Genomic DNA, 12,195 nt, shown 5'->3' on the forward strand with positions numbered 1-12,195 from the left:
AAAAAAAAAAAAAAAAGAATGGAATGTTAAATTAACTGGTTGGAAACAGTATAGCTTTTAATGTTATCTATTTATATTTAATTTTTTAAGTGGGAACATTTTATAGCAGCAATATCCTTTTGAAGAATGAGGGTATGTTAAATATTTAATTTCTTGAGATTATGGAGAAACTATCAAGAACAAAGAAAGTAAGTAATCTTTCTCCTTACAGAGATTTCTGAAGTTTAGGTTGCTCCAAATCTTTAACATGTCTATTCTTCTCCAAATAGAACTTTATCTACTTATAATTTTGATCCTTTCAATACAAAGTCCAGAGCCCCAGAAAAGGTTGTTTGAACCAATGAGAGTAAGAATCTCATTTTTTAAATTAGTCCTCTCCTTCCCATCCACATTCATAGTCACACTTAGCTGTACTTGTTAAGCCTCAAAACATCACGCTTCTTATGTGCCTTTCTAGGCTTTGCATATGCTATTTCTTAGGCTGTTTTCAAAGGCTTTCTCCCTACCTCCTAAAGACCTACTCACCTTTAAACACTTAACTTAAATGGTATCCACAAACAGACTTCCTTAACCTTTGCACAAATTTCTTGTTATACTCTCATCACACCTTCTTCATTCCATAATTACATAATTTATGACATGACTAAAATCATCTACTACCTGTAAGCCTGAAGACTGGGCAATCCAGGACTGAATACAGATTTGCTAATGAAGAGAACTATGGAAGATAACAGGGAAAATGCTGTGGTCATTTTGCAAAAGACCCAAACCTTGAGATCTATTACTTCCTCCAGTTTTGTGTTATTAAAATTTATTTATAAATTCTAAGAAAATAAAATTTGGTATATGTATTCCAACTGTTGTATTAATGTTCAAGGTTTCAGATATATTTTTTCCCAAGAAACAAATACATCTCCACGTTGATGTGCAAAACAAGTGCCTTTAATTCATACGAAGTCTACTGAATGCATAAACATTCATATTTGAAATATTTAAGGAAAAAAAATCCTACTTACACTATGAATCATCCAAAATATAGAAAAAACACAAAGGGAAAAAAAAAAAAGTGCCACAGAGAATTTACAGGGAAAGCAGGTGTGGTTTCTGAACACTACAATTCATGCCTTTCAATGTTAAGAAGTGCATAACTATTTGATTTTTTCCCTCCCTACCCTCCAAATTTCCCTGCGTCTCAAATTTCTCATCTCAGAGAGATCATATGATAGTTGTCTTTCTCTGATTGACTTATTTCACTCAGCATAATACCCTCTAGTCCCATCCATGTCGTTGCAAATGGCAAGATTTCATTTCTTTTGATGGCTGCATAGTATTCCATTATATACATATACCACATCTTCGTAATCCATCCATCTGTTGATGGACATCTAAGTTGTTTCCATAGTCAGGGGGGAGACAAACCTAAGAGATGCTTAATTTCACAAAACAAACTGAGGGTTGCTGGGGCGGGGCGGGTAGGGAGAGGATGGTTGGGTTATGGACATTGGGGAGGGTATATGCTATGATAAGTGCTGTAAAATGTGTAAGACTAACGATTCACAGACCTGTACGCCTGGGGCTAATAATACAGTATAAGTTAATAAAATAATTAATTTTTAAAATGTGCTTAACTGAAGAAATACAGACCCAGCTCTCAGTGTAAACTGAGGAACCACAGGTGCAGTTGGTTGTGACTACCACCTCCCATGGCCAGTCAAATGAACTATAAAGATACATTAAGGAGGTGTGAGAAGTACATACGTAAAATAGCTATAATCAAAACTTACTCATCAGTACAGCTAAGGTAATTTGCAGAGATGGAGAGGGGAATCAGCAGGTGTCTAATTTCAACATATATACTCTGTTTTATAAGATAACAATTTCATTTAATCTTTACAGCCACCCTGTGAGCTAGTTATTGTTAACCTCAATTTAATAAGTAAGGAACTAAAGCTCAGAAAGATGAATGTGACCTCACTTGTCCTATATCCTCACTGTCTTACTCAACAACAATGACCTGTGTTCTCTGAGCACGAGCTACAAATCAGGCACTACGGGTAAACCCTGAGGGACCACCTATTCTTGTGTGCCTAAAACATCAATGGTTTACATTTTCATCCCAGCATAATTATCTATAGTGCCATGTTTCACTTTCTAAAGTGCCTGGTTTGAACAATTACATAGTTTCTGTAAGTACCTTAGAGTGAAAGTCTGCTTTTATAAAAATATATCTAGCCTAGGTCTGAAACAAGATTGAAGCATTTGGGGAAAACATCATTCCATTAATAAAAATGGTGATAATTATCATACACTGAATTTTGTACTTGCTAAGACCTTCACATATACAATTGACTCCCACAGGTTTGAACTGTGTGGATCCACCTTTTATGCATATTTTTTCAATAAATACAGTACAGTACTGTAAATGTATTCTCTCTTCCTCATGACTGTAACATTTTCTTTTTTCTAGCTTATGTACTGTATGAATATAGTATCTAATACATATAACGTCCAAAATACTTGTTAATTTTTTATGTTATTAATAAGGCTTCCATCAACAGTAGGTCTTCAGTAAAGTTTTTGGGGTGTCAGAAGTTGTAAGTGGATTTTCAGCTGCATGGGGGTGGGCATCCTAAACCACAGTACAGTAAGGGTTAACTGTATAATTTAATCTTACCTAACATCTGAGTAAGAAAACTGGAGTTTAGAGACTAAGCAGTCAAGGCCACACAATAAATAACAGGATAGGCTGACCTGTACCCAGACCGATGAGTCGAGATGACACGTGGCAGTTTTTGACAGCTTCTTGAGACATCCTGGAAGTGAGGGATAAGGATGAAGCCAGAATCCAGGAAGATTTATCAAGGTTGCCCTTCTTGCAGTGTGAGTCTCTTTCCTCTAAGTCTCAGAAGTTGGGTAGCTTCTCCTAAGTGGTGTTAGTGTATGTGTATGTGTGTGTTGTGTTATGTTGTGCTCTCACAGAAACTATTAAAAGAGAAAGGCTTAACCCTGGGCAAAATGAAGACTATCCATCGAGGCAAGTCAAAGACCAATGTGGGGAAGCTTGCTGGAGACACAAAGACTCTAGACTTAGTAAGATCATGGGGAGACTTTCCTAAGCTTTGAAAGTGGAGGTTTAAGACAAGTTTCCTTAAATTCCTAAGGAACCAAGTATACTCTGGTTGACATGTAGAGAAAGGAAGAGTGAAAGAGGGAAAGAGAGAGAGCACAAGTTCAAGAGTTTATCACCTGGCAATAACTATGTTTCCCATCTGGTGTGTGAACCTTCTTAACGTGGAGACTTTATATTCCTTAAGGGCAGAAAATATGAACGCCATCCTATTTTTACTTCTATAACTTCCATGAGGTCCACTCTAAATAAAACAAATTGCCTTTTTATAATTAGAAGGAATGTTATGGCATCATTACTATCTTAATATTATCTAAGTAGTATGTAAGAACAAAAATTGATTTTGTATTTTGGCCCTGTTTAATATTTATGTTCTCCCTAGGTAGGTAAAGGCACCCTTTCAATTTACAGGGACAGAAACTAGGTCACAGAAAATGAAAGTCATTGGTGCAATCAGGAGTAGACTCAATGATAGTCTCATGTATATTAAGTAATTACATACTATCCTTATTTTTATATATAAACTCAGCCAAATGGAAGAATGAAAACCAACAATAAATATTCATTGAACCTCCACCAATTCAACACTCTAAGTCATATCTACTGTTAAGATTATTCTGGTAATTAAAGGAGTCAGCCTGTAAAGAATCACACATACATACACTACACACAAACTATTAATGTAAGTTTAAAAAGGCATAAACACATGTCATAAGTACACATTTTCTGCAAAGATACCAAAGAAACTATTAACAGTGGTTACCTTTAAGTAGAGCAAATACAAAGAGGAAGAAGGTAATCCTGTTTTTTTATTTATACCTTTATATAAATTTTAAACTTAACTGTATTATTTTTTTAAATGAGCAATTATTTTAAAAATACAAGGACTAATGCTTTGCTCAAAACCTCTTTTCTAGAATTTCAGAAAATAGAAGGTATCAGACATGTCTTGTCAGAAAAGCAATTTTTAGAATCAAGCACTGTCTTAGGAGAAAATTAAACAAACAAACCAGAAAACTATCTTGACAAATTTTAAATCAAATTTTATTTAAACTTAAAAGTGGTTCATCTGTCATTAACTGTGAAGTTTAAAGAGCAGGCTTCCTGTGGTGGGAAGCACCTCAGGGATATGAGCCCTGTGATGAGACAGGTTCAAGGCTGTGCCAGGACCTTTTCAGGGTCTTACATGCCAGAGAGACCAAAGTTCTTCCTTAGTCACAAAGGAGTGGTGGTACCTGCAAATCTATAATTACTAGACAAAACAAGTCCACTGTTAAAAGCTGTGTTCAGGAAGAATAGCACAAAAAAAGTTAACAAAGTTAACACTTAAGACTTCAGAGGCACAGAATCCCACTGGGTACATTTCCTAAAAATTATTAAGTTTCTTGACCAGGTATAATTGCTGTAAACAGAACAGGAGAGTCAATGGGAAAGGGGAGAGAAAGGTAAATAATAAAAACGGCTGCAGAATTAAAGTAAGTGCACTAATTCTCCCACTTAATCCACAAAGACTTTAGTAAATTTGCTTCAATGTCATTGACAATCAATATTTGAACATTTAAACTGCTGTGGCACTTGATACATAGGCATGGGGGAAAGGGCTCAAATTTAAACATAGGAACATATTGTTCTTTATCATTTTCAGGGATTTTGTTGGGACCCACACTCCCAGGAGGCATAATTACCAGATGCATAGGTATATACCAAAGTCAAATATGAATGGTAGCTGGGGAGTGCAGTCTGTTCAGCCCTAATCAGAGACTCTGATGATCCCCCCGTTAATTAATTCTGTATATAATCCATCTTAATAAATAGGTTTTTACAATAATTTTTTTCAAGAGATAATGAAATCTTAGGCATTTGTCCAACCTTAGAGTTTTTAGAAAACTGAATCTATTTTCAAATTTCTGATTATAAATATATTTTTAGAGAATCTTTAATAATAATTTGATAATAGTGAGTTATTATTTTCTTATAGTTCTATCACTTGCAGATAATCATCAATAACACTTTGTATATTGTCTTGTTTATTTTCTTTGCAAGCACATTTAAAAATACAAGGTTATAGGGGCGCCTGGGTGGCTCAGTGGGTTAAAGCCTCTGCCTTCAGGCTCAGGTCATGATCCCAGGGTCCACCCTGCATCCGGCTCTCTGCTCAGCAGGGAGCCTGCTTCCCCCTCTCTCTCTGCCTGCCTCTCTGCCTACTTGTGATCTCTGTCAAATAAATAAATAAATAAAATCTTTAAAAAAAGAATACAAGGTTATAATTTATATTGTGTCCTGACCCATTGTTACTTTTTAGGTTACTCTCATTTTCCATTTCATTAAGTAGTAAAAAAAATTATCTATAAATAAACAGATATATAGATAGATAGGTAGGTAGGCAGGTAGACAGATTCCATTACCGGCTGCAACACTGTCTGCCCTGTAGTTGCATTATATGAGCATTCTGATCTATCTTCTCCCACAGCCAACATAGGAATTACTTTAGTCTACGTCATCTTTAACATAATATGATACCACTCATATATGTCTCATGTACATGTTTTTGAATCTTTAATGATTTGACATACCAAATATGATATTCCTTTGTTAAGTACTAAGACTGAACAAGTCTTTAGGTCTGTATGAAGTTTAATAGTTTCCTGCCCAAGGGTCATTCACATTTCTTACAGACTTTAATCTTCAGCATAAATTTTTATTGCTACTATTAAAGGTATTTTTTTCCCTATTTTTGAACTGATTACTACTGATATACAAATCATGATATTTACATCACAGTGAATTTTATTTTATTAGTTTGGGTATCTTGGACATTTTTTATTATCTACAAATATTTTTGTATTTTCCAATGTTCTATCTTTCTGTTCTTAAAGCATTGGCTAGATATTTCAGAGTTACTTAAGTAGTGATGACAGCAGGTATGCTGCTAATTCTAATAGGAGATAAAACTCTAGTGTTTCACCATTATTAGTATTTTGGCTATTTGACAGCTTGATTCCTAATTTGTTTAAAAAATTGCAGATACTTCCCATAAAATATTTATTGTATCTCTAAACCGTGAGATAATAGGTGATTACATTTTTCTTCACAGTTCCCCAGTAAATGTACTATCTAGGTTTTCTACATTTACCTTGTACTTTTTAAAATTCAAAAAAATTTTTAAATTATCCATTTAAGATTCTCAAATACATGTGGAAAAGTTTTGACAAGAATTTTACCATTTTTATCTATAGATAGCTATAGTTATATCCAGTAACTGCTAATTTTGTATATTATTTTTATTAGACTAGTCACAAACCCTTCCAATTTACTTTTCAAGTTTCCTAAAAATGAAAGGACACACACACCTTTATCTTCTGATTTCTCCTAATGTTCCTTGCTGAAGGAGAATATTTTGAACTCCAAATTCCCTTGATTAGTAATTAGTATCCTGCAAAAAGCAAGAGTGAAGCAAACCCTAAAATAACTTTGTCTTTAGAAATAACATTCTATTGTCCTCTGTAAAAGAGAGCATATCTAAAAAATTCCTGGATACAAATTCCTCAAAATACACTTATTCTGCTAATAAAAATGATACCTCACCCTTTTTAAATATATTCATGCTTAAGTACAAAGTGTTATAAAATAAATACGTTAACAATCTGATATTGGGAAAATCCTAACATTCCCAGATCAGAGTTCCAGAAAAACCAGATTCCAATATTTTTAATATTAAAACTTACAAGCTAACAAATATATGTGGCAATGTCTTCAAATCATTATCAAATTCTATTTTTTTCATATTTTAATAAGTAATCTTTATAGTGAACCTATCTTGTCATCTGAAATAGTTTGAGATACATTATCAGAAAATGCCAAGTTCAAATATAAACAGCTAACTTTTCATTTTTATTCTGCCAGGGAAATTGCAAAGTGCCAAAAAAATGCAAGCTGCTACTCATCTTCTAAAAACAGAAATGAAATAATTAGATCACAATTGATGGCTCCTTTCTCAGAGGAGGAAAAAAGATGAATGCCACTGGAATGTTTATTGTCACTGAAATTCTTCAGGCCTGGATTCCAAGTATGAGTTTGATGCAGGTTACTATGACAACTTAAATTACAGAAAATGTCCCCCCTTCTTCTATGAAGTTTTTCTGCCAAAAAGATCATTTTGAGCCTCCTAAAATCTGTGTGCATGAATTACCTGTAACAACAATAAAAATCTCTTTACAAGGTTTATTCAGAAATACCCCATCTAAACCATTAAAACCAAGCATAAGCATATAAAAAATAAATTCCACTAAATCTACATGGGGCAGAAAACCTAACCTGAAAACTCAAATACACACACACACGCACACACACACACAGCTTAAAATATAAAACGTTGAGAGTATTTTGAAACTACTCCCCACTACCAGAAGCACAATATACTACCATCATAAGCTTCATTCCAGAAACTAAGGGAAATTACTTACAAGGCAGTTTTGAAAGAAGATTATAGGGCTAAGTCCTGTTTATCATTCTTTTCCCTCTATTAATGCCTTCTACAGAAAGGTACCAGAAAAGGGGGATGGGAGAAAAATGCAGTCCTATTTCAAACAGAGAGAGAAGCAAATAAAATAATCTGCAAAATCTTATATTGTTTTATGTAATCTGTTTTTTTAATGTAAAATAGGAGGTTTAAACTTTGTTCTCACACAGCCTCAAATTTACAAACCAAGGAAAAGATGCCTTGTGATAAATAATATGTGACTTATTCACTATCATTCCTTAAAAGAATAATGGTTTAGGAAAAACTGCATCATTGTAGAGAAAGTGTGATTTAGTAGAAATATTCTGATTGTAGTACATTAAAAATTTAAAGCTGCTACATTAAAAAAAAAAGTTAGGGTGGTTTTACAGTGTAGCAATAGCGAGAATTCAAAGCTGGTTTTGTTGGTATCAAAGTCAACACAACTGAAATTAGAGGCTTCATTCAAAAAGGTTTAGGGAACTCACACATCCTCTTTCAATGAGTAAACTGGATCACTTTGGTAGTCAGCAAGAGCAAACCAGTTTTATGTACAGCTCTACCACATTCAGGAACCATTCATTTATTTAAAACAGACAAAACTCCATTTAAAAAAGGAAAGCAAGGCAGTATGCTAAGGGAGTCTCTATGCACTTGAAGAATCAAAGGCTGTTAATTTTTAGCATACGAAAACATTTGGGAAGAAAGAGCCAAAATATTAACTCTTTAGCAGCAAACTTGAAGCAACTCCTACATCTCCAACCTGTATGAGGGGTAACTAACAATGTTATAAAAGAAACAAAATAACTGAAACATTCAAACCCAAGTATACACAATCTCTAAATATTAAATCTGAATCACAGTTTCTCTTGGTGTAACTTTTACATAAACCCTCCCAAATAGAAAATAATTAATGTAAAGAAAAGAAAGATTTACAGAATAGCTTTATCAGTGATAAAAGCTAAATCTAAAATTTAGGCGATGACACAATTATGGAGAGACTGTAGTACGTGGGACTACATAATACATTTTGTTCCTTATACTTTTCTTCTTTAGACTATATAACAAATAGCAGGGCTTAACTAGCATTATTCAGCTCTTACATGGATATAACAAAACCGCTCTATTAGAATCAGACTATCTTTTCTTCAACACTTGGGGTCTTCTAGTCATGGATTTTGCTAATGCCACAAGCAATTCAACAGAGTCTACAGGAAGAAAACAACCAGTAAGGATAAGGACTTGGGGTTTTATGAATATATTTCCCTCCATATAGTTTAGCAATTACTACATGGCTCTAAGGTTATACTCTTTATTTCAGAGGGGAGTTAATTAATGTTAAGACCTTCAAAAATCATCACTGAAGCAAAAAATGCAAGCACATAACTTTTTTGCAAATGAGGGACTAAGGAATTTACAAGACGGCATGCTGGTTGGTGCCCTTAAAGAGCTTATTCACCTGTAAAATGTGAACAGTTTATTCACAAGTGATTCACATACTACAAACAAGATCAAATTATTTTCCCTTCTGAGACCAATGAGTCACTTTAATGTTCAAGAGAGGATACACATCAAGCATACAAAAAGCAAGTGAAAATGAACTTAGTTGTATATTCCCACCTCAAGAGACTTTGTGACCCCCTTTACTTAATGAAGCCAATTACACTACTTGCAGGACCGAAGCTCAAACTATAAGCTATTTCAGACTTATAAAGACCTTCTAACCTTCACTGTTAGAAATATTTTTCTGCTTTAAAAGAGGCTGCTATCCATCAACTGATCTATCCAAAGAAGATGTGGAGTGTGTGTGTGTGTATCTGAATATAAGAGAATATTATTCAGCCATAAAAAAAAATGAAATCTTGCTATTTGCAACAGTGTAGATGGAGCTAGTGAGTATAATGCTAAGTGAGTAAGTCAGAGAAAGATAAATACCATCTGATTTCACTTGTATGTGGAATTTAAGAAACAAAACAAGCAAAGGGAAAAATACAAGAGAGAGAGAGGGACAAAGCAAGAAACAGACTCTAACTACAGAGAACAAACTTATGGTTACCAAAGGGGAGAGGGGCGGAGATGGGTTGAGTGGGTGATAGGGATTAAGGAGTACCTTGTTTTGAAGAGCACAGGGTAATGTATGGAAGTGATGAATTACTATACTGTACCCCAGAAACTAATATAAGACTGTATGCTAACAAGCTGAAATTAAAATAAAAACTTGGGGCGCCTGGGTGGCTCAGTGGGTTAAAGCCGCTCCCTTCGGCTCAGGTCATGATCCCAGGGTCCTGGGTTCGAGCCCCGCATCGGGTTCTCTGCTCAGCGGGGAGTCTGCTTCCTCCTCTCTCTCTGCCTGCTTCTCTGCCTGCTTGTGATCTCTCTCTGTCAAATAAAATAAATAAATAAATAAAAAATAAATAAAAACTTAATCAATCAATTAATAAAAAAAGAGGCTGCCAATTTATTTTTATTTTTATTTTTTTTAGGTTTTTAGTTTTTTAATTTTTTTTTTAAAAGATTTTATTTATTTATTTGACAGACAGATCAGAAGAAGTAGGCAGAGAGGCAGGAGAAGGGAGGAAGCAGGCTCCCTGCAGGGAGCCTGATGCGGGGCTGGATCCCAGGACCCTGAGATCATGACCTGAGCCGAAGGCAGAGGCTTTAACCCACTGAGCCACCCAGGTGCCCCGAGGCTGCCAATTTAAAGCATGAGTAGAATAATGCTCAGGAAACCTAAGAGTGGTGACATACTAATCTGCAAAACTTTGCTTCAGACTTCAAACTTGAAATCTAAAGAGCATGTTTCATAATGCTATTAGTGTCAACCCAAATCTGAATCTAGGGCTTATATTATACTGGCAAAAGACATTATTGCTAATTAAACTTTATACTTATCTAAATATAGGGCTTACAAATGATGATTCTTGAGAGTTCACCAGTGAACATAACCTCCGAAAGTCTCCCCAAATTTTGAACAGTTGTTTTTAAATCGTCACTTTGCGTATATCTCCTAGGATATACGCAAGGAGTACAACTTTGTAGACTCACCTTACGGCGCTGGAGTCCCCAAGTGGGAGGAGTGCTGAGGTAGTCTTGAGGAAGAGGAGAGCACCAGACAGGTATTCTAGGATGAGGTACACAGGCACCTGAAAAGGTACACAGTGTTCTTACAGTCCTGGCTGATTTTTATCTTAAAAATGCTAAACCACCCATTTTAACTCATAAACATCAAAGATCAAATAAATAAGCTTTAGCTTCAAAAGTTTTCCCAAGAAGAATTTTTCATCCCCTCTCTGACCTTTACTCCTCTGGACTACAATACTTGTGGGGTGAGTTTGTTTTCTGTTTTGTTTCAATCAGCATTTTTCCCGCCACTGAAAAGAGAATCTCAGTTGTATCTGAAAAAGGTCATTTGACGGGCCCATGGTGCTCTAGGAAAGACTGTGTGCTGCCTTTTTCTCCTGACCAAAGCTTCCGGTAATACCACAATAATTTCTTGAAAGCAGTTTAGCAATTAGACATTTGGAAAACTGCCTAAAGCTGGGGCCGAAAAGTGACGTTGAAGGAGACATCTCAGGTTTTCAGTCTTCAAAAATAAAAACAAAAAAATGCCACATTTTTCTTTGGTGAGTATAAATTATTACCACTAGCTAACCCAAGAAAGAGAGTAACTTGGCATCAGTTCTTTTGACCATTCTCTTGCCTAATGCTGTGAGAATGTGAAACTCTGCCATTAGTTATAAAGAAAGCCTAAGAAAGACATCTTGGCCACAAGGCGGGAATTGACGCAATTCAGATGTCTGCCACATTCAGACTATGCCCTTAACAGATGTTTCTGCATTTATTTATAGAAAGGTTTACTTTAGTAACAAGACCATCTTCTATCAACTATTTTTTTGCACACTCAGACACTAAACTACTTTTATTATGAATAGAAAGTTACAGAAAGTTAAAGAAAGTTACAATCCTTAAAATCTTAGTTATGAAATAATAAAAAGTATCAAATTAGAAATAATGTAGAGAGAAAGAACCCAAATGTGATGCAAGCTATCAGAAAATATCTAGATTTCAAACACAGCTGAGGATGGGGTAAGTTACTCCAAAATTTCCTTTCGTAGCTGGGCTCTCTCTGCAAGGCTACTAGAATCCTGAATGGAGACACTGTCACTCAGTCTGATTATTAGACTAACATTTCATGTAACTTAATAGGTATATAAAACTACTATCCATTTCTAGATTATTTTTTACATAGTGTTATGGCTGCAGTGCAAAGGTGCATTAGCGCATGCTTCCAAGTTTTAAAAGAAAAAGAGGACAGCACTCACATTAACATTCTTTCTCATGAAAACAAGTAAGCTTTAAGTGAACTAGGTACCACAGCATTCCTATTTCATCATTTTATGTCAGATGGGTTAGAGCCTTCTGGCTTCAACTAGACCTACCTATCTCCTAAAGAAGCTAAAGAAAGACACATATTTGAGGCTTATGTGTTTTGGTAAAAGAGCCTGTCCATGGAGCATGTCATCCAAAAAGCAATGAAGAGGGGCGCCTGGGTGGCTCAGTGGGTTAAAGC

General features: G+C 35.1%; 1 protein-coding gene across 4 annotated transcripts in view; it reads right to left on the reverse strand.

Annotated features, from left to right (window-relative positions):
* Positions 1–12,195, reverse strand: part of RASSF8 (Ras association domain family member 8) — a 128,600-nt gene that overhangs the window by 74,119 nt on the left and 42,286 nt on the right. For 2 of the 4 annotated variants that reach the window (XM_059402753.1, XM_059402752.1), the window contains exon 2: positions 10,671–10,768. The exons of the other annotated variants lie outside the window; for them this stretch is intronic. The gene's annotated coding sequence lies outside the window, so the exon portion shown is untranslated. The remainder of the gene's footprint in view (positions 1–10,670; positions 10,769–12,195) is intronic. 4 annotated transcript variants of the gene reach the window in all.

The sequence above is a fragment of the Mustela nigripes genome, chromosome 6 (assembly GCF_022355385.1).
Source record: "Mustela nigripes isolate SB6536 chromosome 6, MUSNIG.SB6536, whole genome shotgun sequence".
Classification (NCBI taxonomy): Eukaryota; Metazoa; Chordata; class Mammalia; order Carnivora; family Mustelidae; genus Mustela; species Mustela nigripes.